At 47.7% G+C, this 25,564-nt stretch overlaps 1 protein-coding gene across 1 annotated transcript in view; it reads right to left on the reverse strand.

Annotated features, from left to right (window-relative positions):
• Window positions 1–15,221, reverse strand: part of EFNA5 (ephrin A5) — a 423,510-nt gene extending 408,289 nt beyond the window's left edge. Inside the window, exon 1 of the mRNA XM_069226310.1 lies at window positions 15,150–15,221. The gene's annotated coding sequence lies outside the window, so the exon portion shown is untranslated. The remainder of the gene's footprint in view (window positions 1–15,149) is intronic.
• Window positions 15,222–25,564: the final 10,343 nt, after the last annotated feature.

A 25,564-nucleotide genomic window follows, 5' to 3' on the forward strand; every position in this document is an offset into this window, starting at 1 on the left:
GAGTGCTGCCTCCTCTTCCTGTGACTCTCCTCACTGCTGAGGGCCACCCGAGATTCCCCTTCATGGGTTGAGTCTTCCTGGACCTTGCTGGTCCCCGGCAGCCCTGCATTTCTTCTTTAACAACATTTATCTTTGCCAAGGCTTGTTGGTGGTTTTTCCACATTACTGACGGATTGCAATTCTTCTTCCGGCCACGGACATCGACTGCATCACTTCAGGAACCCTTCAGCTGCTTCAGTGCTACACCACTTACTGTCTTTATTCACCGTCATCCTAGTCCTACATCCACAGTCGGGTGACTAATGGCTCCTGCCACCAATGGACACTCCAACGTGAACTGGACTTGGTCCCCTTCCTTTCCAGGTCTTCCTCTTCCAGGATCCACTTTGGGTTTCTCACAGTCTTGTCTAGGTCTTGCATTATCCTTCTTTGAAGTCGTTTTGGTGGGTTTGGGAAAAAACGAATACTTACCTCTCTTCTCCTGGTCGCTGGGGGGGGCGCTCTGGTACTTACCTTGTGGGTTTACAAGTTCCTCCAGCTCCCCTCTATCAATGCCACTTCATTGGTGGGGGCCCGACTTTCGCATTCCAATTATTTAGTATATTGTTCGGTCACCCTCAGGCTTTCAGTATTATCTATCCTTTCACTGTTTTCTATTGCCTTTTTATGCTAAGCACGGACTCCTAATGAGTACATAATAGTGTGTTTACTTACCTCCAGTTGGGGTATTGCCTATAAAATATTTTGGTATTTGTGTTACCATAATAAAGTACCTTTATTTTTGTAACACTGTGTGGTTCTTTCATCTGTGTAACTGCTGTGTGACTACATAAGCTGTCTGTGTCTCCTAGATAGGTCTTGGCTGCTCATCCACAGATACCTCTAGAGGCTTCCTAGACACTGCCTACACTTCACTAATAGGGGATACATGGACCTGGTATAAGGTGATAACAACATAGGTGCTCATCCCACACCAGGCCAGCTTCCTACACTAAGCATCCACTATTAGAGGCATATTGACTTTAACATATGATTTTCATAATTAATAAGTCAGTCTCACTGCCTTTTTGGTAACATGTCATAATACACAGAGCAGTGTCATCTGACATAATGTTGCAAACAATCAGGCATACAGTTATAAAATTAGACACACACAGACAGACAGATATATATATATATATATATATATATATATAATAATTACAATTGACAATGCCCCATCTCAAAAGTCCCCCAAAGATTGTTTCCGATAATGAACACCAAAAGCCTTGCCTATTACAGTAATGTCTGAGATTCCTTTTAACATAATGGGGGTCATTACAACATTGGCGGTAAAAGCCCCTTACCGCCGTGCAGAAGACCGCCAACACACCGCTGCAGCAGCGGAATTCCGCCACGGTCATTATGACCCACAGCCCGGAATCCACCAAAATCCAGACACCCACACAAGTCCGTCACATCAAAGGTCAGTGATAAACTAGTGAAAACAAAACCTCCACCGTCACGCCAACAGGAATACGCCCACACTATCACGACCCACGAATCCACGCAGCGGTCTTTCAACCGTGGTATTCCATTGGTGCTCAAAATACACATACATTTACAAAACACAGGCACATTGGACAATTCCAAATACACACCTGATACACATACACACACCACTCCCACACATCCAATACAATATAAAACACACACCCACATCACCCACAAACCCCTACGACCACAAATTGAGAACGAAGCACAGAGAGAGACACTACAATCTACAAACAAGCATCCACAGGAACACAACACCATCACCCACATAACATCCACGCACCCCACACAACACACCACTAAATATCACCCCACACATCACAACACACACCACCCCACACACCACCCACACCACCCCATGGCATGGCAGAGACACCCCAGGTTCTCTGAGGAGGAGCTCAGGGTCATGGTGGAGGAAATCATCCGGGTAGAGCCACAGCTATTAGGATCACAGGTGCAGCACACCTCCATAGCTAGGAAGATGGAGCTATGGCGAAGAATAGTGGACAGGGTCAACGCAGTGGGACAGTACCCAAGAAATAGGGATGACATCAGGAAGAGGTGAAACGACCTACGGGGGAAGGTGCGTTCCGTGGTATCCAGACACCACATCGCGGTACAGAGGACTGGCGGCGAACCCCCACCTCCTCCCCCACAACTAACAACATGGGAGGAGCAAGTCTTGGCGATTCTGCATCCTGAGGGCCTCAAAGGAGTAGCTGGAGGAATGGACTCTGGTAAGTAAAACTTTAACTACTATATCCCCCACCCTACCTGCATGCCATCACATACTCCCACCCTCGCCCTCACCCCCATCACTCTTACTCCTCACAAATGTCCCAATATCACAAACCACACATCCCAACACCAAGCCCTGCATGCAACACCAAAGCGTGGACACACATCACCAATGCATGGCCACTGCACATACCCATACACCCCCCTAAACCATCATCACACAAGGTCCCACACAGGAATGCAAGCACTGGGGTACACAGTCACCCACCCATTGCACACCATGGCACATACAGATGCAATAATCATGCTTTTACACCCCTGCAGGACCCCTACCCAACGTCACCGCACAGGAGGGTCCAGACATGTCCACACCACCAACAGAAGAGGTCCACAGTGATGACAGCAGCTCTGTCCAACTGGATCTAGATGACCAGCCCGGCTCACCAGGAACCTCGGGACAGTCGGTTCCCCACACAAAGTCACAGGCCACCACAGAGCTTCCCCCCTCTGGAAACACCAGCACAGCACCCACCAAGCGGGCCCATACCTCTGTCCCCAGGACACATCAATCAGCAGTGTGTCCACCACTACAGGGAACCCAGGCTAACCCACCACCCCAACAACAACAGGGACCTGGGGGCAGTGGTAGTGGGCACACCGTTCAGGGGACAGAGGCCCAGGAACACAGGGGAACTGGGAGGGCTGCTGTGTGACAGGGGGAGGACAGGCCCAGGGAACCCACTCTCCACGAGGCCTTCTCCAACATCATGGGAGCATACCACCATTCCCAGGAGACGATGGCAACGGTACTGGCCATGTTTCAGGAGTCCCAGCGGCTGCAGGAGGAACAGTATTTGGGGTTAAGGGAGGAACTCAGATCCATCAATTCCACCCTGGGCACCATCGTAGGGGTGCTGAAGGAAGTCCTCAACACCAGGAGGGACACTGTGGCACAACAAGGGGCCCCTGACACTAGCCTGGACGATGAACTGCCCACCACCTCCACCGGCGCTAGTGGACAGGAGGCACCGCCACAGGACCACCACACCAGCACCCCACCCCCTGCAGAGGGAGAACCACCCCGCAAATGGTCCCTTAGATCCAGGACAAAGACAGAGAACGATGCCAAGACCCCCGCCAAGAAATGAGACCGCCCTGAATGTCATCCTTTTGTCCCACCTTGTCACCCTGTCCGTCCTCAAACTGCCCCAGCTCCACTTCCTATGCCCCTTTGGACAATGCACCTGTGAAACAAACAGACTGGACACTGCCATGGACATTCCTCCACCATCACCCCTCACCATTTTACAGCATTCTTCAATATTGAGCACTAAAATAAACTCCCTTAAAGCACAAAACAATCTGGAGTCTGTCTGTGATGTCCAAATAGTGTATTAGCAATTACAGTGACAAAATGTTCTTTCAATTGTAATGTCAACATACCTATGTCACACAGCTCTAGTCCATGAGGAAACAAAGCAGATGTCACACAGTGGGACCCACATCTGTGAAATCGTAAGGGAAAGTGAGTACTCAGTGACCATACACTGGGTGAAAAGGACAGACAGTAGACAGGAAGTAGTGTTAAATTACATGTAGTAGGCAGGTTTGTCTTCTTACCTGTGTCTCACTGGAAGTATTGCAGGATAACCGAGTTCCTGTTGTCGATGTCCTCTTCTTCTGCTTCCTCGTCTTCACTGTCCACAGGCTCCACAGCTACCACAACACCTCCATCTGGACCATCCTCCTGCGGAAAAGGCACCTGTCGTCGCAAAGCTAAGTTGTGAAGCATACAGCAGGCCACGATGATCTGGCACACCTTCTTTGGTGAGTAGAATAGGGAGCCACCTGTCATATGGAGGCACCGGAACCTGGCCTTCAGGAGGCTAAGGTCCGCTCTATAATCCTCCTAGTTCGCCCATGGGCCTCATTGTAGCGTTCCTCTGCCCTTGTCCTGGGATTCCTCACTGGGGTCAGTAGCCATGACAGGTTGGGGTAACCAGTCACCTGAAAAAGGTGAGGGACAACTGTTAGACACACACTAACCTGTAGGGATATCCCCAGACCCAGACAACTATTTCCACTGATTTGGTTCCAGGTGCTCACCTAATAGCCACACACGGTGCCTCTAGAGTTGCCCCATCACATAAGGGATGCTGCTATTCCGCAGGATGTAAGCGTCATGCACTGAGCCAGGGAATTTGGCATTGACATGGGAGATGTACTGGTCTGCCAAACACACCATCTGCACATTCATTGAATGATAACTCTTCCGGTTTCTGTACTCCTGTTCACTCCTGCGGGGGGACCAAGGCCACATGTGTCCCATCAATGGCACCTATGATGTTGGGGATATGTCCCAGGGCATAGAAGTCACCTTTCACTGTAGGTAAATCCTCCACCTGAGGGAAAACGATGTAGCTCCGCATGTGTTTCAGCAGGGCAGACAACACTCTGGACAACACGTTGGAAAACATAGGCTGGGACATCCCTGATGCTATGGTCACTGTTGTTTGAAAAGACCCACTTGCAAGTAAATGGAGTACTGACAGCACCTGCACTTGAGGGGGGATTCCTGTGGGATGGCGGATAGCTGACATCAGGTCTGGCTCCAACTGGGCACACAGTTCCAGGATTGTGGCACGATCAAGCCTGTAGGTGATGATTACATGTCTTTCCTCCATTGTCGACAGGTCCACCAGCGGTCTGTACACCGGAGGATGCCACCATCTCCTCACATGTCCCAGCGGACGGTGCCTATGAAGGACAACAGCGAGCACAGAGTCAACCAACTCAGAGGTACGTACACACAGCTTACACAGAACGCGATTCATAATCTTAAATTAGCATGTATGAGTGTTGAGGCAAGGCCTAGGTATGTGTGATGCAGTTAAAAATAGAGCCATGTGGGCCCCTGAAATGGCGGCTGCCTGACCTTTAAAGTGAGACAGGGGGATATGAGGTAACTGCGCTGGCGTTGTACACCGTCGCGGTATGCGGTCGAAGACCGCGGCGCAATTCTGCATTTGTTAACATTGGACCCTATGGGTCCCAGGAGCCAATGACGATGTACGCCAGTGGTGACGGTACGCACCGCCGTGGACGTGACCGCCATTTTCTATCTGTTCAATCACTCGATACCTGATCTTCAACAGGAGAGGCCCTACACTGCAAGTGCTGCTGTGACCTCAGTCTGCAAGAGACAATGGCTCGTGCGTCTGGGGAAAGGGCCCCTGCCTTCACATCGGAGGAGTTGGAGAAACTCGTGGATGGGGTCCTCCCCCAGTACACGCAACTTTACAGTCCTCCAGACAAACAGGTAAGTACACTGGGAGCATGCTGTATGGGCTATGCCTCTGTGGAGTGGGGTGGATGAAAGACAGGGGGGGGAGAATGAGGCGTGCATGAAACGACGGTGAGTGCACGTGCCACATGGCAAGGGTAGGGATGCGGGCCAATGACTGTGACAGTGCAGTTGGTAATAACTTCTCTTTTACCCCTGTACAATTCCTGTAGGTCAGTGCCCACCAGAAGAAGGATATTTGGCGTGCCATCGCCAAGGATGTCCGGACCCTGGGGGTCTATCACAGACGGAGCACCCACTGCCATAAGAGATGGGAGGACATTCGCCGCTGGAGCAAGAAGACGGCGGAGGACCAGCTGGGGATGGCCTCCCAACGTGAGAGGGGTGCCCGTCGCACCATGACCCCCCTGATGTTCAGGATCTTGGCGGTGGCGTACCCGGAGTTGGATGGGCGCTTGAGGGCATCAAAGCAGCAACAAGGGGGTGAGTACACTCTCATTCTGCTAATTCTGCGCGCAGTGGAGGTGTCTGGGTGGGGGATGTGGGCTGTTGGTTCCCCTAGGCCAGGGTGAGTGTGCTAGTTAGGTCCCCTTTTTCAGGCTGGCCCTGTGGCACCCCACCCCACCTGGGTACAGTGCCAACTACACCTAGTCAGGCTCCTGTGACATCCATGTGTGCAGATGTCGACCATAGCTTTGTAGGCCATGTCCCAGGGATTGCATAGTGGATCCCAAGTGCGCGGCGTAGTGCTGGGGGCTTCTGTGTCTGTCGTGTCCGCCAACGGTAGCGGTAATGCATGCACTCAACATGTCTTTCTGTGCATTAGCATCATCAGGCAGAGGAGCTGTGGCACCGGAGCAGGAGGGAGCTGCATCCCACATGGCCCTGGAGGGCGACACTACGGAGTCTGATTTCACCAGTGGGATGGAGGGCGAGGGGAGCTCCACGGCGGGGACAGGAGCTGACACCAGTGACACGGACTCATCCTCTGATGGGAGCTCCTTTGTGGTGGGGGGCCCTTCTGAGCCCCCCATCTACAGGTACAGCCGCCACCCCCCCTTCCAGCACCGCCCTACTAGCAGCCCCTCAGCCTTTGCCCCGTGCCCGCTCACCCAGGAGGGTGGGCATCTCCTTCGCCCCAGGCACCTCAGGCCCTGCCCCATTCACCCACTCAGTGAGGAGGCCATTGACCTCCTCAGGTCCCTCACTGTTGGGCAGTCTACCATTTTGAATGCCATCCAGGGTGTAGAGAGGCAGTTGCAACAAACCAATGCACTCCTGGAGGGCATTCATTCTGGTCAGGCAGCCCTTCAGCGAGCTTTTCAGACTCTGGCCTCAGCACTGATGGCAGCCATTGTCCCGGTCTCTAGCCTCCCCCCTCCAACTTCCTCCACCCATACCCACACCCCTGTACCTCAGCCTACCCCAAGCACACCATCAGACCAGCATGCACACACCCCAACACACAAAGGAAGCTCAGGCAAACCTAAGCACCACACAATCCACAGGCACTCACGCAAACATCACACACATGCTGACATAGCAACATCCACTGCCTCCACTGTGTCCCCCTCCTCCTCGTCTCCCTCCTCCCACCCAGTCTCGTCTCCACTCACACCTGCATGCACTACATCTACAGCCTCTACTTCCATCACCAGCACACACACCACCACACCCCGCTCACGTGCAGTCCCCACTACCATTCACACATCCCCTGTGTCCTCTCCCAGTGTGTCTGTGACGCCACCTCCCAAGGTACACAAAAGCAGCCACACACGACCTCACGACAGCCTCCAGCGCATGCACCTTCACCAAACGTACACCTCATACAACCACAACCTCTTCCTCCACTCCCAAACTCCCTCCAGCTACCCGTCCCAGTGTTCCCAAGAAACTTTTCCTGTCCACCCTTGACCTCTTTCCCTCACCTCCCTGCCCAGACAGTACCGCCAGCACCAGCCCCGCAGGCCCAGACAGGACCGCCAGCACCAGCCCCGCTGGCCCAGACAGGACAGCCAGCACCAGCCCCGCTGGCCCAGACAGGACCACCAGCACCAGCCCGAAGGCCCAGACAGGACCGCCAGCACCAGCCCCGCTGGCCCAGACAGGACCTCCAGCAGCTGAGTCACTGCCAAGGACACCGCCGCCACAAGCACCGCTGCCAAGGACACCGCCGCCACAAGCACCGCTGGCCCATGAGCGCCAAGAGCACTGACGCTACTGACTCTGCCACGAGCAGGATGAAGCACTCTGGGCACCAAGCCCCCTCCAGAACCAGTGGAGTATCACATCCACTACCTCTGTCCTTGGCAGGATGAAGCACTCTGGGCACAAAGCCCCCTCCAGAACCAGTGGAGTGTCACATCCACTACCTCTGTCCTTGGCAGGATGAAGCACTCTGGGCACCAAGCCCCCTCCAGAACCAGTGGAGTATCACATCCACTACCTCTGTCCTTGGCAGGATGAAGCACTCTGGGCACAAAGTCCCCTCCAGAACCAGTGGAGTATCACATCCACTACCTCTGTCCTTGGCAGGGTGAAGCACTCTGGGCACAAAGCCCCCTCCAGAACCAGTGGAGAAAGGCATCCAGTCACCCTATCCTTGGCAGGATGAAGCACACTGGGCACTAAGCCCCCTCCAGAACCAGTGGAGTATCACATCCACTATCTCTGTCCTTGGCAGGATGAAGCACTCTGGGCACAAAGCCCCCTCCAGAAACAATGTAGAAAGGCATCCACTACCTCCGTCCTTGGCAGGATGAAGCACTCTGGGCACAAAGCCCCCTCCAGAACCAGTGGAGAAAGGCATCCACTACCTCTGTCCTTGGCAGGATGAAGCACTCTGGGCACCAAGCCCCCTACAGAACCAGTGGAGTATCACATCCACTACCTCTGTCCTCGGCAGGATGAAGCACTCTGGGCACAAAGCCCCCTCCAGAACCAGTGGAGAAAGGCATCCAGTCACCCTATCCTTGGCAGGATGAAGCACACTGGGCACCAAGCCCCCTCCAGAACCAGTGGAGACTGTTATCCACTTGAGAGACTGTGGCTTTGCACTCCCCAGGATTGAACAATGGGCAAACCACCCACTGTAGAGTCTTGAGAGACTGTGGCTTTGCACTCCCCAGGATTGTTCAGTGGGCAACCCACCCACTGTAGAGACTTGAGAGACTGTGGCTTTGCACTCCCCAGGATTGAACAGTGGGCAAAGCACCCACTGTAGAGACTTGAGAGACTGTGGCTTTGCACTCCCCAGCATTGAACAGTGGGCAACCCACCCACTGTAGAGACTTGAGAGACTGTGGCTTTGCACTCCCCAGGATTGGGCAGTGGGCACGGGGACCCCTCGTGGATTTGGCGTTGCGCACTCAACCGGCTGAGGTGCCCCCCTTTCCCTTCCCCCTGAGGTGCCTGTTTTATTTCTATCTGATGCCCCTGCAGTGTTCTCTCCGTCATGTTCGGGTACCTTGTGTGGGCCTCGACCATGCAGTGTGGGCCCAGTGTTCCACGGACTTAAATGGAGAAATACCTGGACTTCTATTCTTGGTGTATATATTTGTTAATAGTGTATATATATTTTTGCGTACGTGATTTTAATAGATTACAATGGTTACACTAATTTATTTTTGTCTTTGCATTCTTCCGGGGGTTTGGGGGGTGTAACTGGTGTGTGCGTTCTGTTGTGGGTGAGGGTGGGGGTGGGGGTGTTGCGTGTGTGTGTCCCTGTTTTTTCCCTCCCCTCCCCTCTGTCATGGTGCAGTACTCACCGTGGTATTCGCCGCCGGCGTTCGTGCTCCTGGTAGAGGAGCAAGAAGATAATGGCTGGGAAAATGTGAAGCTCTGGCTCCATGGCGTCCTGGTTCCTCGTGGGGTGTGTAGAGGTGAGCGTTTTCCCTTCGAAGTCCTGTTTCCGCCGTGTTGTTGTTCGCGGTGAATCCTACCTGGAAAAGGTGGCGGATTGGTAGGTTGTGATATTGTGGGCGGTACATTGTCCTTCGCCTGTCTGTTGGCGGGGACCGCCAAGCTGTTTGTTTGTACCGCCGTGGCGGTCGGAGTGTTAAAGTGGCTGTCTTTGTTGGTGGTTTCCGCCACGGTCATAATTCCAATTTTTTTACCGCCGTCCTGTTGGCGGTCTTACCGCCGCTTTAACACCGACCGCCAGGGTTGTAATGACCACCAATATCTCTTTACAGGCTTTAGCACAGTCCAATGGAAATCCACCCTTAAATGCCTATTAGCTTTAAAAATGCTTTCATAATAAATACACCAGGTCTACTACTGCCTTTGTAATAACGTATAGCAGACCTTTTGCTTTAATCATTGGCTTGTCGCTCTATCCAACTCTGTCCTGCTGTACTGAACTTAAGTTTTTAATCTAGGCAAAATTAGCAATACAAGTACTCTTTTGAAAGCAGAAGAAAATAAGTTCTGCCTAATCAAATTATGTACTCATGGAAATCAACCCATGGGCTGATCCAAAGTCCCTCTCACAGTAGTGCTTCTGAAAACTCTTTTTCTCTGCATCAGAAAATATAGTCACTCTGAAGCCAGGCCTAAAATGCATACTTTAAACCCTCCAAAAAGAAAGTATTCCAGTGTACCAAAAAGCAAACTGGGTGTGTGAGGCCCCAAAAACTATAAATGTGTGTTTTATATCCAAGACCTCTGAAAAAAGTTGAAATATACCCTCTCCCTCATTTGAACAAGTGCTACACTCATGTGACCAGACTGACAGTTGTACATATTCGTGGAATGGGCAGTGTGGTGCCACATTGAAGGGTACCCGTCTTGTGATTAGGTAAAGAAGTAGACATTTGTAGGTTTATATGTTTGCAGACAATATAAACATCTGTAATAGGGTTGCTTTCTGATGGGAAGCGGAAACAATAAATCTCAATGATAAATCAGCTAGATTGGTCAAGAAGATTGCCCATAAACACCAGTGCCGTGCAGTGTAATAGTGTATTCAACAGAAGCAGTGCAGAATTGGAGGACAAAAAGTCTAACAAAAAGGAGGGGTATCTTACATCAATCTCGTGACTTTCTCAAGGCTGAACAACTTGACTAGAATGCAGGAATTAGAAAAGAAATATTGCAATGTATTATGGTATTACAACCACATGGAAGGCAGAGTTTCCACTGTACATTTCAATGGTAATAACTTATGTAGAGTACAGCGGTCACTTTCAATGATCATAGCTGCAGAAAGGGCATATAAGAAACATTTGGAACCGGAGTTTCTGAGATGGTGCATTTTTTAAATTGTATTGTATTGAAGCATTTTTATAGTACTTCCTCCAAGAGGAGGCCATGAATCTCTTCGATATCCATCAATTCATAGGCACTCCTTTAGACAGCATGCATTATGTGGGAGATGTTGAGTGTGGTGCATGTGGTTCAGAAGAGCGGCTGCATAATGGGGGTGAGTTAGGTTTCTCGACAGTATTTCTCTTGATGAATGTGCAACTACAGAGGATACACCCTCCTCCCAGACTATGGAGCTGTAGATTCCCATAGCTAGGGAACCATGATTATCTGTTTTTTCAAGGTAGGACTCATGGTTTGACAACTCTGCCCTTTTCCCCTCCTAACTTAGTGCAAGGAATAGAGATTTGGTCCTAACTGATGCCCCTGACTAGTGCTGGCATGTATGTGTGCAGAAACATATCAGCTCATTAAGATGTGCGGGTCAATGTGCCTGGGTAGCATTCCCTATCATTGATTATATCTGTACCTTAAGTACTAGCAAATAAACATTGTGAGAAATTGGATTGTTGGTAGACTGGCATGTGAGCTCTGGTCAAGCTACAACCACAATTCTTGTCAGGGTAAAACACAAGCAAACCACAAATTAACCTATGCTCTCCTTCTGGTAGCTTGGCACAGAGCAATCAGGACTAACTTGAAGGCAATGTATAAAGTATTTGTGCAGCACGCCTAACAGAGAAACAGTAAAAACACATCACAAAGAGGATCCCACACCAGGTTAGAAAAATATAACTTAATTAAAAAGAATACACCAAAAGGACACAAATCCAATAAATAGAACTTGAGTTATGAATTTTCAAAGAATAAACTGTAAAATAGCTCTTAGAAGCCAAAAGAGTCAACCGGGGATATCTGTTTGCACCAAACTTGAACAACGTGAAGAGTTCAGGCCGACTGCGACCCACTTGGGCCCAGTGAACCAAAGTACCTTAAATCTGGGTTGCATTGTGTTGCGTTGGTTCTGAACTGTGCAGTGGAGGGCACTGAGATGTGGTGAGGCTAGAGTATGTCTTCCCGATGCATCAGTGTGAGTATGCATTGGGCAGTTGAGGCGATGTGTTGTTTCCGATGAGCGCAGAGACTGCGATGCAGACTTTCGACATCGTCGCCAAGGCTGCTGTCAATGGGGTGAGAGGACAATGTGCCGAGAAAAGTGCCAAAGTGTCGGTTCTGAAGGGGATGCACTGGTTTCAAGATGCGAGCTACGTCAACAATGCGATCTTGTGTGTGCCCATTCTGACCCACGTAGGAAAGGTGATGCATTGATTTTCTCCACGCGCCAGCGGCGATGCGATGATTCTGCTCCCTCAACAGAGAATGCATCAATTTCACTGGAGCGAGCACCTTCAGCACACTCCAAAGGTTCAGGTCTGGGGTGGCACCACATTGCAGGATGGACTCACGGATGGCAGAGTCCAGGTGCAGGAACTTGGTGGTTGGAAATCTGTTATGTCTCTGAAACTTCAGATCAGGAGGCCACTCAACTAGCCCTTGGACTCATTCTAGGTTCTGGGTTGGAGAGATTCTGGTCTAGTTGTTCTCACTTCCAGGCAAGAGGGCAGCAGGCAGAAGTTAGCACAGTAAAGTAGGAGTCCAAGTCCAGCAAACAGCAGTTCAGGAGAGTGACAGGCCTTCAGTAGAACAGCCGTCCTTCTTCCTGGCAGAGTATCCACAGGTCCAGAAGTGTACTGAAGTGGTAGTGTCAGAGGTCCAGTACATATACCCAGTTGGGCCTTTGAAGTGGGGGAGATTTCAAAGAGATACCTTTGAAGTGCACAGAGTCTCTGTCCTTCCTGCCCTGGCTCTAAACTCACAACAGGGCGTTATGTAGCCCTTTGTGTGTGGACAGGACACAGCCAATTCATGTGTAAGTGAGGTTGTGCACAGCTCCTCCCTTCCATATTGCCCAGGATGCCCCATCACGGCCCATGACCCAACAGGTTAGACCTAAGCTCCCATTTTGTGTGGCTGTCTAGGAGGAATACACAAAGCTCAGCTGCCACTCCGCCCCAGACATGTGATTAGGGACAGGAGGAAGGCACCAAATGGCTAAAGTGAGAAAACTACAACTTTCTAAAAGTGGCATTTTCAGAATTGCAATTTTAAATCCGACTTCATCCTAAGTTAAGATTTTAAGTTGTGATTCGAGGGACACCAGACTTGGGGGGAGGTTGATATCTCTTCCCATTTCACAATTACGCTTATAAGGCGTAACAAGGTATCTTCATTGTTATCCTATGGGAGACTTAGACCTTGCAGTATTGAAAAATTAATTTAAGAGTTTTCACTACTAGGAGTTGTAAAATCTAAATGTACATGTCCAACCTAGGGGTGTCTAGAGCCCACCTTAGGGGTGACATATGTATTACAAAGGAAGGTTTGGGCCTGGCAGAAGGTTGACTTTGCCAGGTCAACATGGCAATTTAATACTGCACACACAGGCTCTGCAGTGGCAGGCCCGAGTCATGTTTAAAAGACCCACTTGTAGCATTTAATTTACAGCCTCTGGGCACATGTAGTGCCCTCAACTAAGGACTTAGAAGTAAGTTAATATGCTAATTGGTGATAACCCATTCTTACCTCATTTTAGGGGAAGAGCACAAGCACTTTAGCACAGAATCTTAAGGCCAGCAAAAACAAAGTCAGCAAAAACAGGAGGTCTGAAGGCAAAAGTTAGTGAAAACCACACAAAGCTATTACCCTGGGTTTACCTAAAGGTACTTTTAAATTACCTGCATGACCTCTTGTTCATTTCGTTTTATTAAGTACTTCCTCTTAATGAGGTTGAGTCTCCCTAGGTAGTTTCAATCTACAATGGTGGGGTGAGGTAGCCGATGATGTAGCATGACACAACTAGTGGTTGAGGCCTCTTCATCCATTCTAATTTGCACTGTAGGATCAAGGTAGATTTCTCTGTGGTCAATTGATTAATTACTTGGTAGGGGTGCCAAGATGGCTTCTATCATTGGCCATTGCACTTGTGATGTGTTTTATTTTGCACATGGCTCAGCGACATGCTCCAAACATTGTGCAGCATATATCTCTGAACCGCAGAGAGTGTGAGAATAGACACAGATAAACAAACAAATGCTTGTCATCTGTACGGTGATCTGCATCATAAGGAAGAAGCTACCCTTGATGAGAGGTAAGCATGTGTTAAATTATGTGGGTCTAGCTAGGAGTCACCAGGACCCTAACCCTGGATGCCTGATTAAGCAACCAGACAATGCAATGTGGACTCCACCTAGGACTGACAAAGACAGATACTATTAAGCCATCTAGTATTGTCATGCAGACACTGTTAAGATGCCTAGAATTGATAAAAGAAGAATGTGAACGAGAACTATAAGCCTATGCCTTCAAGGTATTGCTAAACAAACCAGTAAGTACTATGTTCAATATATCAAGAAGTCATAACAATCAGCACCAGGAAGCACTGTTAAGTCACCAGTAGGTAATGTATGGCATCCGCCATGGAACCCTGGTGGTATTGTTAAGCCACCTGGAATTGTAATAGTGACTTTAGTAGGAGTGAGACAGGATGAGACCAGGAAGGTATTTTTAGGATGCAAGCAGTACTATAGGAATCCCCCAGAAGAAACAGAATTCCAATCCATGATGGCAATGTTAATCTATAAGTTTACAATGTTTGGATCACACTCATGGGGGAAAGAAGCCCATCTGCTGAGGTATGGTAGAGTCTCCAGGACACTCATTGCTGTTGTATTAAGAGGTATTAGAACACTGAGGTACTAGCGACTGCTTAGCAACAGGACATGGAATTAGAATAGGGAATGTGGAAAAGATTGTAAGGCAATGAGCAGTTGCCGACTGTGATCTGCCAGGGTTGGATCTATATATCTTGATGACAATAAAGGAGTTATATAAGAGAAAACGGAACAGGCGTCTTTTTAAAGTGGCAACGAGGATGGGATCCATTCATGTGAACAGACCCTGGCAATATATTTTTTTGAAGCAATGCTGCAGAAACTTGTGTGTTCACACTGGCCGTGTTGCTTAAATGCCTCAACTTATCGTAGAGGTGGTAGGAGTATTGACAGTGTGCAGAGGTGTATCCAGGAAACCGAGTACAGTGAGGAGGTACAGGTTGGAACACCCTTGGTCTGTGGTACATGTGGGAAGAACGGTGTTTACACATGAAATTGCAGTAAAAAAAAATTATGGGCGACAGTCAGCTGGAATCAGGTAATAACACGTAAAGACGGGAAAAAGGAAAAAGGAAAGGAAATTATGCAAACTTTAACGAAGCTCTTACCTCTCCCATAAACTTTAACGAAGTGCTTACCTCGCGCTAATGTGAGGGACCACTTACTCTCACTCACATGTTGTTTTTCGAAGTGAGTGCTTGCAACATTCTCGAGCCGTGCATCAAGTGTGACTGACATCATGGTGGTGAGAGGAATCACCTGTGGAAAGAAACGTCGTCAGAAGGGCGTCAGGGAAACAAGGGGAATCGCCGTTAGAAAACTGATTGTTTGTGTAATCGACATCTGATTCATAATGACGCCTCATAGTGATATTACACGGAGAGTTTATTTTTAGTGGTGGAGTTTCAGAGAACAATTTTTATATTTGGCTGGAGGAACGCACAACGATTTTTACACAGAGTGTTTAGTTTTCGGTTGCAGAGCCACAAGGAACAGTCAGTTTTGTACTTGAGTGGAGGAGCGTTTCAAGGAATTCTTTTGAGTAGACAGGGTGACAGGCACACCTGTGTGTGCCTACAGCGTGTGGACTATGGTGACTACTTCTGTTTTTTTTTTCTTCTATATATATACTGATTATATAAGATCACATTATGCAATCAATAGCACCTCCACCTACATTTTTGGCATTGCCTGGAGAACCAAGTATGGCTTGGGAGGATTGGCAATAGGCATTTGAAACTTACTTAGAGGCTTTCGGTGGGGCTATTTTTACAGCTAAAAGAAAACTGGCTTTGTTGAAGCATACTTTAGAGAAATGTCCCACTCTGTTGCATTTAAAACACTTGGCACTCATAGCAGGGCAAGTCATTGAAGATGCCAAATGTTTAATGCTTCCACACCTATAACGCCTTTTCTTTACATCCCCACTACTGTTGCTTCCATTATAATATTTACATTTTCAATGGCTTGTACAAATATGTCAACTGCATCTTTTTTTCTAACTCCTTAACGTATCGTGAAGTATCTTCAATATGTTTTGCAACTATTATCGCTTCATCTCACAACGGATCTTTCAAACTTAACAACTTCTCTTGGATTCTTATATTTTTAGTATGATTTATCAATTGATCTCTAATTATTTCCTCATGTAAATCGTTGAATTTACATGTGTTTGCCAAAGTCCGCAATGCACTGACATACTGATCAATAGACTCACGGGGAGTTTGTTTTCTTGAAAACAAACTCATGACGTTCCACAACAATGCTTGTTTTTCTACTGTAATGATTTTCTAACACCCCCATTGCTTTAACCCTTTCTCTGACAGGCCTTTTCCCCCTCAGGTGCAGGCCTTTTTTGGCTTTTTGGGGCAGGGCAGTTTAGGCCCTAGTAGTAGGAAGGGATACCTTTAATCACCATATTAAAAGTGACAGTTATCCCGCCCCGGATATGACGTCATATCCGGTGGCTGGGACTTCCGTTGTCCCTGAAAGCCCTCCCCGGAAGTGACGTGTGTGCATGGGGTTGTCAATTGGGCTGGGCCCTCATGTTGTCACGTGTTAGCCCTGTGTCTGGGTCCTAGCCCCTGGGTTTTGGCCTATGAGATATGTAAAAAGTATGACTTAGTGATGTGCACGTGGTTTCAGAGCTTGAGAGGGACAGGTCTGGACATGTCAGACATTCATGCCCAAGTGCCAGTTAGGGGGCCTCTGCACAGGGCTGCAAAGTGGGCGGTCTGGTCAAACCTCCACACTGTTGGCTAATCCAAAAAATAAATAAAGTGGGAATGGTCAAATGCTGCTTATGTTAGAGCCAGCCTATCAATGTAGAGAGGTAAATCTAAAACAGAGGTGGGCCTGCATTCTTTCATGGGGTCCCAGATGGTTTAAATTAGAAACTGACCCTGTAATTAAAAGTTTGAAACACCCCAGAGGTTGTTGTGGCATGGCTAATCTAAAACAGAGATGTGCCTGCATTCTTTCAGGGGGTCCCAGAACTAACCCAGTAATTAAAAGTTTGAAACACCACAGAGGTTGTTGTGACATGGCTAATCTAAAACAGAGATGTGCCTGCATTCTTTCCAGGGGTGACAGAGGTGGGGTTAAATTAGAAACTGACACGGTAATTAAAAGTTTGAAACACAACAGAGGTTGAGGGGCATGGCTGATCTAAAACAGAGATGGGCCTACATTCTTTCCAGGGGTGACAGATGTGGGGTTAAATTAGAAACTGACCCTGTAATTAAAAGTTTGAAACACAACAGAGGTTGTTGTGGCATGGCTAATCTAAAACAGAGATGGGCTTACATTCTTTCCAGGGGTGACAGAGGTGGGGTTAAATTAGAAAACAGACCCAGTAATTAAAAGTTGAAACACAACAAAGGCCAACTATTGCTAACCTATAACAGATGTCTATTTCCAGGTCCCACCAATCATAGAGCCCAGGCATAATTACCCCAGTGAGCATGGTATAAGAGCCCCCCACCTTCACTGACCTCTTTTTTCTGAACTACATACTGACATTTGTGGCAAGCAGGGCTGTATCAGGACATAATGGCTGGAAACATGAAGGGCAGAGCTCAGACTGGTGATGCTGAACATCTTCTACTTAAGGTCTGTAACAGTGTGGTGTGTGTATGTGTTTTACTAAAGTTTAACAATGACATTAGCACCAATCTGTTTAACTATACATAGAGATGTAAAATGCCTGCTTTTAAAAAATAAATAAAAAATAAAAAAATGTAAAAGCTGCTATTAGTGTATTTTTGAGATACTGTAATTACTTTGTGGGGTGATTTTGTTTAAATGGTACTAGTAGGGTCTTGTGCTATGTATTTGTCTGTATTTTTATGGGGGCGCAATTATTTTGGGGATTGTATTGGTACTGCTTAACTTGTACCTGCTGGTTCTGGACCTGTGTATGGGCATGTATTTTTGAAAATCTGCACTCATTTTGTGGGATGGTGTTCTTTTAATGTGTACTTGCTGATTCTGGGGCTGTGTATCTGCCGGTATTTTTTAAAGTCTGCACTTGTTTTGTGGGGCGGGGTTGTTTAATTGGTACTTGTGGGTTAATGTGCAATGTATAGGCATGTATTTCAGGGCGAGTGCACTTACGATGTGGGGTGTATTTGGACTGCTTAATATGTACATATTGGTTCTGGGACTATGTAGGGGCCTGTATTTTTGTGGGGTTGCACTTATTTTGATGGCAGTATGGTGGGCTTATTGTGTACGTCATGGTTCAGGGGTTGTGTAGCTAATGGTATTAGTGGTGGGGCTGTATTTAATTTGTACAGGAAATGTTATGGGGCTCTTTATGTATTTTTTTATGTGTATTTTATGGTATGGGCCAGTATTATATGGCCGCAATAGTGTGTTTAAGTGGTGAGCTTTTGGGGGTGGCCTAGTTGTTAATTTTAGAGCTCAGCGCAATGAGTTCCGGGGTGCAGAGCTCTAAAATTAATAACTACGCTCCAAGGGGTCAACCATAGCTCTGGGGTGCCCAGGTTATGAACTTTTGCGGCGTGGCTCTCAAGAGACCGCGAGGCCTCTTGAGAGCAGCGCCAAAATGTTCATAGCAAGGGCCCCCCAGAGCAGGCCTGAGCTCTGGGGCCCTTGTGATTAACTTAGCAAAACTGGTCTCAGAGGCCACTAGGTCTCTGAAAGCTGCTTTGTTAAGTTAATCACTAGGTTCCCAGAGCCATACTGCGCTCTGGGGCCCGAGTAATTAACTCAGCAAAACTGCTCCCAGAGACCTGCAGGTCTCTGCAGGTCTCTGAAAGCAGCTTTGCTAGGTTAATAACTCGTGGTCCCCAGAGCCGGTCTGTGCTCTGGGGACCGGTGTTATTAACCTAGCACAACTGCTTTCAGAGACCTGCTGGTCTCTGAAAGCAGCTGTGCTAGGCTAATAACGCAGGTCCCCAAAGCCGTCCTGGGCTCTGGGGACCGGTGTTATTAACTTAGCAAAACTGGTCCCGGAGACCTGCAGGTCTCTGAAAGCCGCTTTGTTAAGTTAATAACGCGGGTCCCCAAAGCCGTCCTGGGCTCTGGGGACCCGCGTTATTAACTTAACAAAACTGCTCCCAGAGACCTGCAGGTCTCTGAAAGCCGCTTTGTTAAGTTAATAACGCGGGTCCCCAAAGCCGTCCTGGGCTCTGGGGACCCGCGTTATTAACTTAACAAAACTGCTCCCAGAGACCGGGCTGTCTCTGAAAGCAGCTCGGGTTAAGTTAATAACGCGTGTCTCCAGAGGCTGTAAACGCCCGGAGACAGCGTTATCAAGTTAGGAGATCTCTTCTCGGAGGTCGCGCTGCCTCCGTGAAGAGATCTCCTAACTTGATAACGAGGTCTCCGAGCGTTTACAGCCTCGGAGACCTCTACCGGCAGTTTAAAAAAAAATAAAAAATGGGATTATTTACAACGCGGCTCTCAGAAGCCGCTGGGGAACACCCCTGCGGCTTCTGAGAGCCGCGTTGAAAGTTTAATTAGAGAGAATGCCGTGCGTGTTTCAGCGCGGCATTCTCTCTAATTAAACCATCCGATCGGATCCCCAAGACCTCGTGGGGTTCCCAAGGTCTCGGGGATCCGATCGCTTGCCGCCAGAGTGCGGCATTTGCTTGTTTTAAAAAAAAAAAATATATAGTAATGGCGCGAGGCCCGGGTCTGTGGGGCCCTGACCTCGCGCGCTAGGGCCCTAGGGCCCATACAAATATAAAAAATAAATAAATAAATAGCGTTTTGGGGGCCTTGGAATTGGGGCCCCCAAGGCCCCATAGGGCAGCATTAAAAAAATAAAATAAAAATACAAATACAAATATGAGGGCCCTGAGCACAGGGCTCAGAGACCCCCAGGCCGCCATGTGGCAGCCTTTAAAAAAAAAAAAAATATATATATATATATATATATATATATATATATATATATATATATATATATATATATAGCAAGTGTGACCAGGGGTTTAGGGGCCTACAAGGTCGTTTTTTTAAAGCATATAAATAAAAAAAAATATTTAAATAAATTAAAATAATAATGATTAAAAAATAACTATCCCTGCTAAAAGCTTTTCAGACCCCTCAAGTACCCCAGCCCACTCACCTTAGTTCAGGATGGCATTGGATCTGATTTTGTTGCCTTGAAAAAACCCAGGACCTCACACATGTTGCATCCACATCCGGCCATTTTCTTTTTTTTTTAAAACAAAGACTGTGTGGTGTTGGAATTGGCTCAGCTAGGAGTTTAGACTGAGCTCCGCCCCCCACACATGGTTCACAGCCTTGTTCAGCTAAGGTGAAAACCAGGCATGGCTCCTAGGATCCAGTTTCCTGGCTATGTCTTATAGAGACAATCTTTGAGCTCGTATTATGCAAGAGCGCCACCATGTGGAATTTGTTTATTAAACAGTGTATAGTTTTTGAGAAAAGTTTTACAGTTGTCAATATGTATTTATACTTACAGAACATAGGGATTCAACAATTTGAATCTTGATATATATATGTATATATATATAAAAAAAAATAATTATTAAATTTTTTTTTTTTCCTCAAATTTAAAAAAAAAAAAAAAAAAAAAAAAATGTCAACACTCGGTGTGCTTTTATGAAGGGTTCTGCCCTAGAAGATGAATTGTGGGGTGCTTAAAGGTAAATCTGTCTCTCTTGTACACAGGACTGTCAAGAGTCTGGGGAACCCCCTGTGCAAATGGAGACCGTGCAGCAAGGTGAGTTACAGGCCCTTGGTCGTTCTGAACGACGTTGTCAGGAATGTTATTTTTATTTTACTGCTAATGGGAACCCATGTGCTTGCATAGGTTATGATGCTGAACTCAGGTGTGCGCTTGCCTCTCTCCAACAAATCCTTCATGTTCAAGATGGGTCAAACACCTTGTCACAGGCTAACGTTACTGCAGGTAAATATTAGGGTTCTTTTTGTAACCCTCTCTGAAAACCTAACAAGCCCTACAATCAGACCTATATTTGGTCATCATAGTGAGTTCGTATAGTCTATGTATTATCTTGTATGTGTAACATTATTTTTTATGTTTTTTATCCCGAGGGGTCCCTGTGGATGAAGCGATCCGGAATTTGGATGCAAAGCTTAAAAGCCAGCCCCGCAAAAGGAAGTCCCCTGGTTCTAAGGACGGCCCGCCCATTAAGAAGGGCCCCTCAAGCCGAAAAACCAAAGGTGATTTTTTAGAAAATGTAGAGGCTGATGTATACTGTCCTTAGTGTGTCTAAACGTCTTTCACACCCACCGGTATACCGGCTATAACTAACCCTAATATGTATTTTGCTATCTTTACATCCTAGAATCATCACCCCAGAGCTCCGGAGACGTCGGCCCTCAGCCTAAGCAGCGGCTGTCGTCTTTAAAGGTCTGCACTGGGACTGCTCAAAACCCCACCGCGTCATCGGTACACGTGAACCAGCCCGAACATCAAGACCCACCCTGCAACCTCTCTACAGCCACCGATCATGGTCCAGGTACAACTATTAACGGCCCCACACCAACCGTCATAAAGGGAATGCCTAGTACAGCGAACACTTTTGCAACAGATATCCCGGGGATGGGGCATGGACAAACGGACAGTATCAATCGTACAACACCAAACGCCCAACTGTTTGTACCGTGTGAGGTCTCTGGAGGGTCCCCAAAACAGTGCAACAGTCCTAAAATAAATCGGTTGTCCTTAAAGAGTCGTAGGAAGAAGTTCCAGACCCCAGAGCTGCAATCTGGACCTTTAGACCTGTCTTTAAAAAATGTTGTTAAGGTACAACCGGCTCCCCCTAGGGCCCAGAGTTCTAATACCGGGGTGGCTGGCCACACCCCAACCCCTACAGGGTGTACAACTATCCCCTCTGTGTTATGTGACCCCTCCATGGAAAATGATCACCCTGCAGAGGATCCCTACTCCCACTGTATAGAGCTTCTTAAGGCTCTAGCTGGTACTACCCAAAGTTCTGAAGCCCCGGCATCCCCATGTCTGATGTCCCCCGATACACCCCCGGGGGCATACGACCCCACCAGTCCTGCGCCAAGTGCCCGTGCGCAATGGTCTTCACCATCCTCATCAATATACCCCAACAGCAGTATAGGGTGTAGCGGAACGCAAAATCAGAGTTTTGGAACACCCTCGAGCGATGATCAGGACTCTCAAACTCCTGGGTGTTCACACTGGAACCCTGTTTTTACGTCCCGCCCTGGTCCAGCAACAGTGAGTGGTGGTGATAACGCCAGCCATTGTCCTATAACCGGGGTGGCTCAGGGAGTTGGCAATCATACCTCTAATGTCATAAGTTCGAGCCTTGAAACCAACCTTTCAAACCGTGCTAGAGTTCTAGACAGCTACATTAAAGAAATCCATCAGTCGTTCAGACAATTAAAATGCCAGCTCCGTCTAAAAACTTTAAAACTGTGTAAGAACGACGGTAATATAGCGACATCCAGAGCTAGCATAAAGGCTTTAAGACAGCTGATGGCTCGGTGTAGAAACACAATGGCCCAAACTTGCGCTTCAACAGTTATAGCCATGGGTAACATACCATCATGACTAGGCGCGCGTACATACACGGGGAATGTTAGAGGTACCTTTACCAGTTCAATGGGCCATAGGTCTAAATATGAAAAGAAGCCACAGCACCTACTTAGTAGAGCTCTAAGAGTTTTACGAGCGCTCAATAGTCAGAGGTCATGTCAACCCCCAAAACCAGCACCCATAAGACCTCAAAATATAGAGTTAGGAGGTGCTGTTGGTCTTTACAGGTCCTCTGGGGGTGGCGGTCCGAGCCGTCTCAGCCTTAAGCAGTCTGGAGGAGCCCCATCCGAAGTAGGTGTAGGGTCAGTGTCACCATTTGTAAACAACACAAATATTGTTCAGATCGGCGGGGGACAGTTACCAAAAAACAGATGGGCCCATAAGAAGCCAAAGTGGCTTGGTAGCTCTAGAAAACGCAAGGCTGTAATAAAAAAGTTAAAGAAAGCCAGACTCTGCGTTACCAGAAGGTCTAAAAACACATCTACATCTAACCATACCCCTGTGAGCTCTCCAACAACCAGTAATTCTCAAACTGAGGCTTCAGAACCAGTATTTATGGAAAGTGTGAGACGGTATAGTCGAGTTGTAGAGCGGTTTAACGCTACAGAGCACTATGAGGAGTTTAGGTTTGTTAACCTAGATCGCCTACACTCCTCAGATCATGGCATTATAGCTATACATCAGGCTGTGCAAGCGCTAATCGAACGATTGCTACACGATGTGGGTCCTAATGATTTCTTTCAGATGCGTTTTCAGGGACAGGGTCTCAATAGTCCCCTGTTTACCAGACGGTCATCTCGGGATGTGTTTGACGCTGTAACGTTTTTAGAAAACCTATCTAAACTTTTACAGAGCAAGGCTGAATTATTGGCGTACGGGTCCTTTAGAATCATCGCCCTCGTTGTTAGGGGTCGCGAGGGTGGTGCTTCCAGAGCCTTAAAGAGCGTTATGTACAGTAAAATCATTGGCAAGAAATCTCGGTGGTTGCTCGATTTTAATACCGGAGCTACCAACATGTGTCTGGCCGCAAGCATTGCGGGTTTATTGATGGACCGCTCTACCCCAGACGCCGTCATTATGTCGATGGCTGTAGCGGCACATGAGGCACTTCAGATACCGACTGACAAAATGGTCGGTTTTGGGGATCTGGGCCTTTTTGAGAACCACTTTGCCGTGACGGTTAAAGTTCTATACCATGCCGGTTCTTGGAAGTACTTCACTACCAATGAAAGTGTGAAAAACAAGACCGTGTATGTGTTGCATCATGAAAACCACTTTTACGGTGTCTTGAACCTGAAGGGTTTTCTAGGGGCCAAGTATGTGTGCGAGCATTGCGATCATATATACAACAATCGGACCAAACACCAGTGTGAATTTCACTGTAAAATGTGTCAGAGGGACGGTTGTGTCAATGACAGTGCTCAGAAAGAGAACTGCACAAAGTGTAAGCTGTTTTGTCGGTCGCAAGACTGCTTAATCACGCACATCGGCCTAGCCCAATGTGTTCTTAAAGCCGACTGTGGGGCGTGCGATCGCTATAAACCTGTCGACCATGAATGTAAAGGCATGGAATGCCCTAGGTGTACCGTTGCTTTTATAGCCGGAACAACACATGAGTGTTACATGCTCAGAAGTCACTACCCAAAAAAAACAGAAGACTATATCGTCTTTGATATAGAGTGTACGCAAGAGACGGGTGTGCACCAGCCAAACTATATTTACGCCCACCATCTAACAGGTGATGAGAGCTGGGAGTTTGAAGGACGGTCCTGCGTGAATGATTTCCTCATCACGTTCATGCAACCTCGATACCAGGATTTTACATTTCTGGCTCACAACTCCAAAGCATATGACTCATTCTTCATTATCCGTGACCTGATACATGAAAAGTTGCCCATTAGTCTCATAACCCAAGGTTCCAAACTAATGCTGCTTAAGGTTGTACCTTTTGACATTAGGTTCATAGACACCTTGAATTTTCTGCCCATGAAGTTGAGCAAACTGCCAAAAGCCTTTGGGTTTGAAGGCTGTAAAGGTTATTTCCCTCACTTTTTTAACACCTGGGCTAATCAGAATTACAGCGGCCCTATGCCTCCGCCCGACAGTTATGGTTGCGAGTACATGATGCCCTCTGAAAAAGAGAGTTTTCTACAGTGGTACGATGAAAACCGTGAAAAATGGTTTCATTTTCAAACTGAATTGAAAGCATACTGTCAGGCGGATGTTATGATATTGCGAAAAGCATGCAACCTTTTCAGAGATGTTGTTGTGGCGATGACAAAGCGGGTCCTGTTTGTTGAAACCGAATCACTCAAGAGTAAAAAAAAAATAACTGTATACCTGGACCCATTTCAAAACATTACTCTGGCTTCAATGTGCATGTCTATTTATAAACACATGTTTTTATTGCCTGAAACTATCGCCTTAGTACCACCCGACCTCTATAACGGCAAGCAGAAACGTTACTCCACCCCCTCTATTCAGTGGCTCATGTACGTCTCTGCGCGTGAGAGCATCTTCATTCAGCACGCTCTGCAGGGTGGCGAATACCGGCTGGGTCGCTACTATCTAGACGGGTATGCATTAATTAACGGCGTACCAACGGCCTTTGAGTTCAACGGGTGTTTTTACCATGGCTGCCCTCAGTGTTACAAGCCCCATGAGTTTAATAGACTGCAGGGAACCTCGTTTGAACATCTGCACCGCAGGACTATGGCGAAGGCGCAGTATATTGAGAGTTGTGGGTTTGTTTTGAGAACTCTATGGGAACATGATTGGGTAACTGAGCTATCGAAAGATGGTGAACTGAGCACTTTTATTAAGAGCCAGCAGTTACCTTCACCGCTGGAACCCCGTGACGCCTTATTCGGCGGGCGTACAAACGCCATTCAATTGTACCGTGTAGCTGGCCCTGGTGAGAAAATACATTACTACGACTTCACCAGTCTGTATCCGTTTGTGAACAAGGTGAAGTTGTACCCTATGGGCCATCCTACAATCATATACCAGAACTTTAAA

Source organism: Pleurodeles waltl, chromosome 1_1, assembly GCF_031143425.1.
Source record: "Pleurodeles waltl isolate 20211129_DDA chromosome 1_1, aPleWal1.hap1.20221129, whole genome shotgun sequence".
NCBI classification, from domain to species: Eukaryota; Metazoa; Chordata; class Amphibia; order Caudata; family Salamandridae; genus Pleurodeles; species Pleurodeles waltl.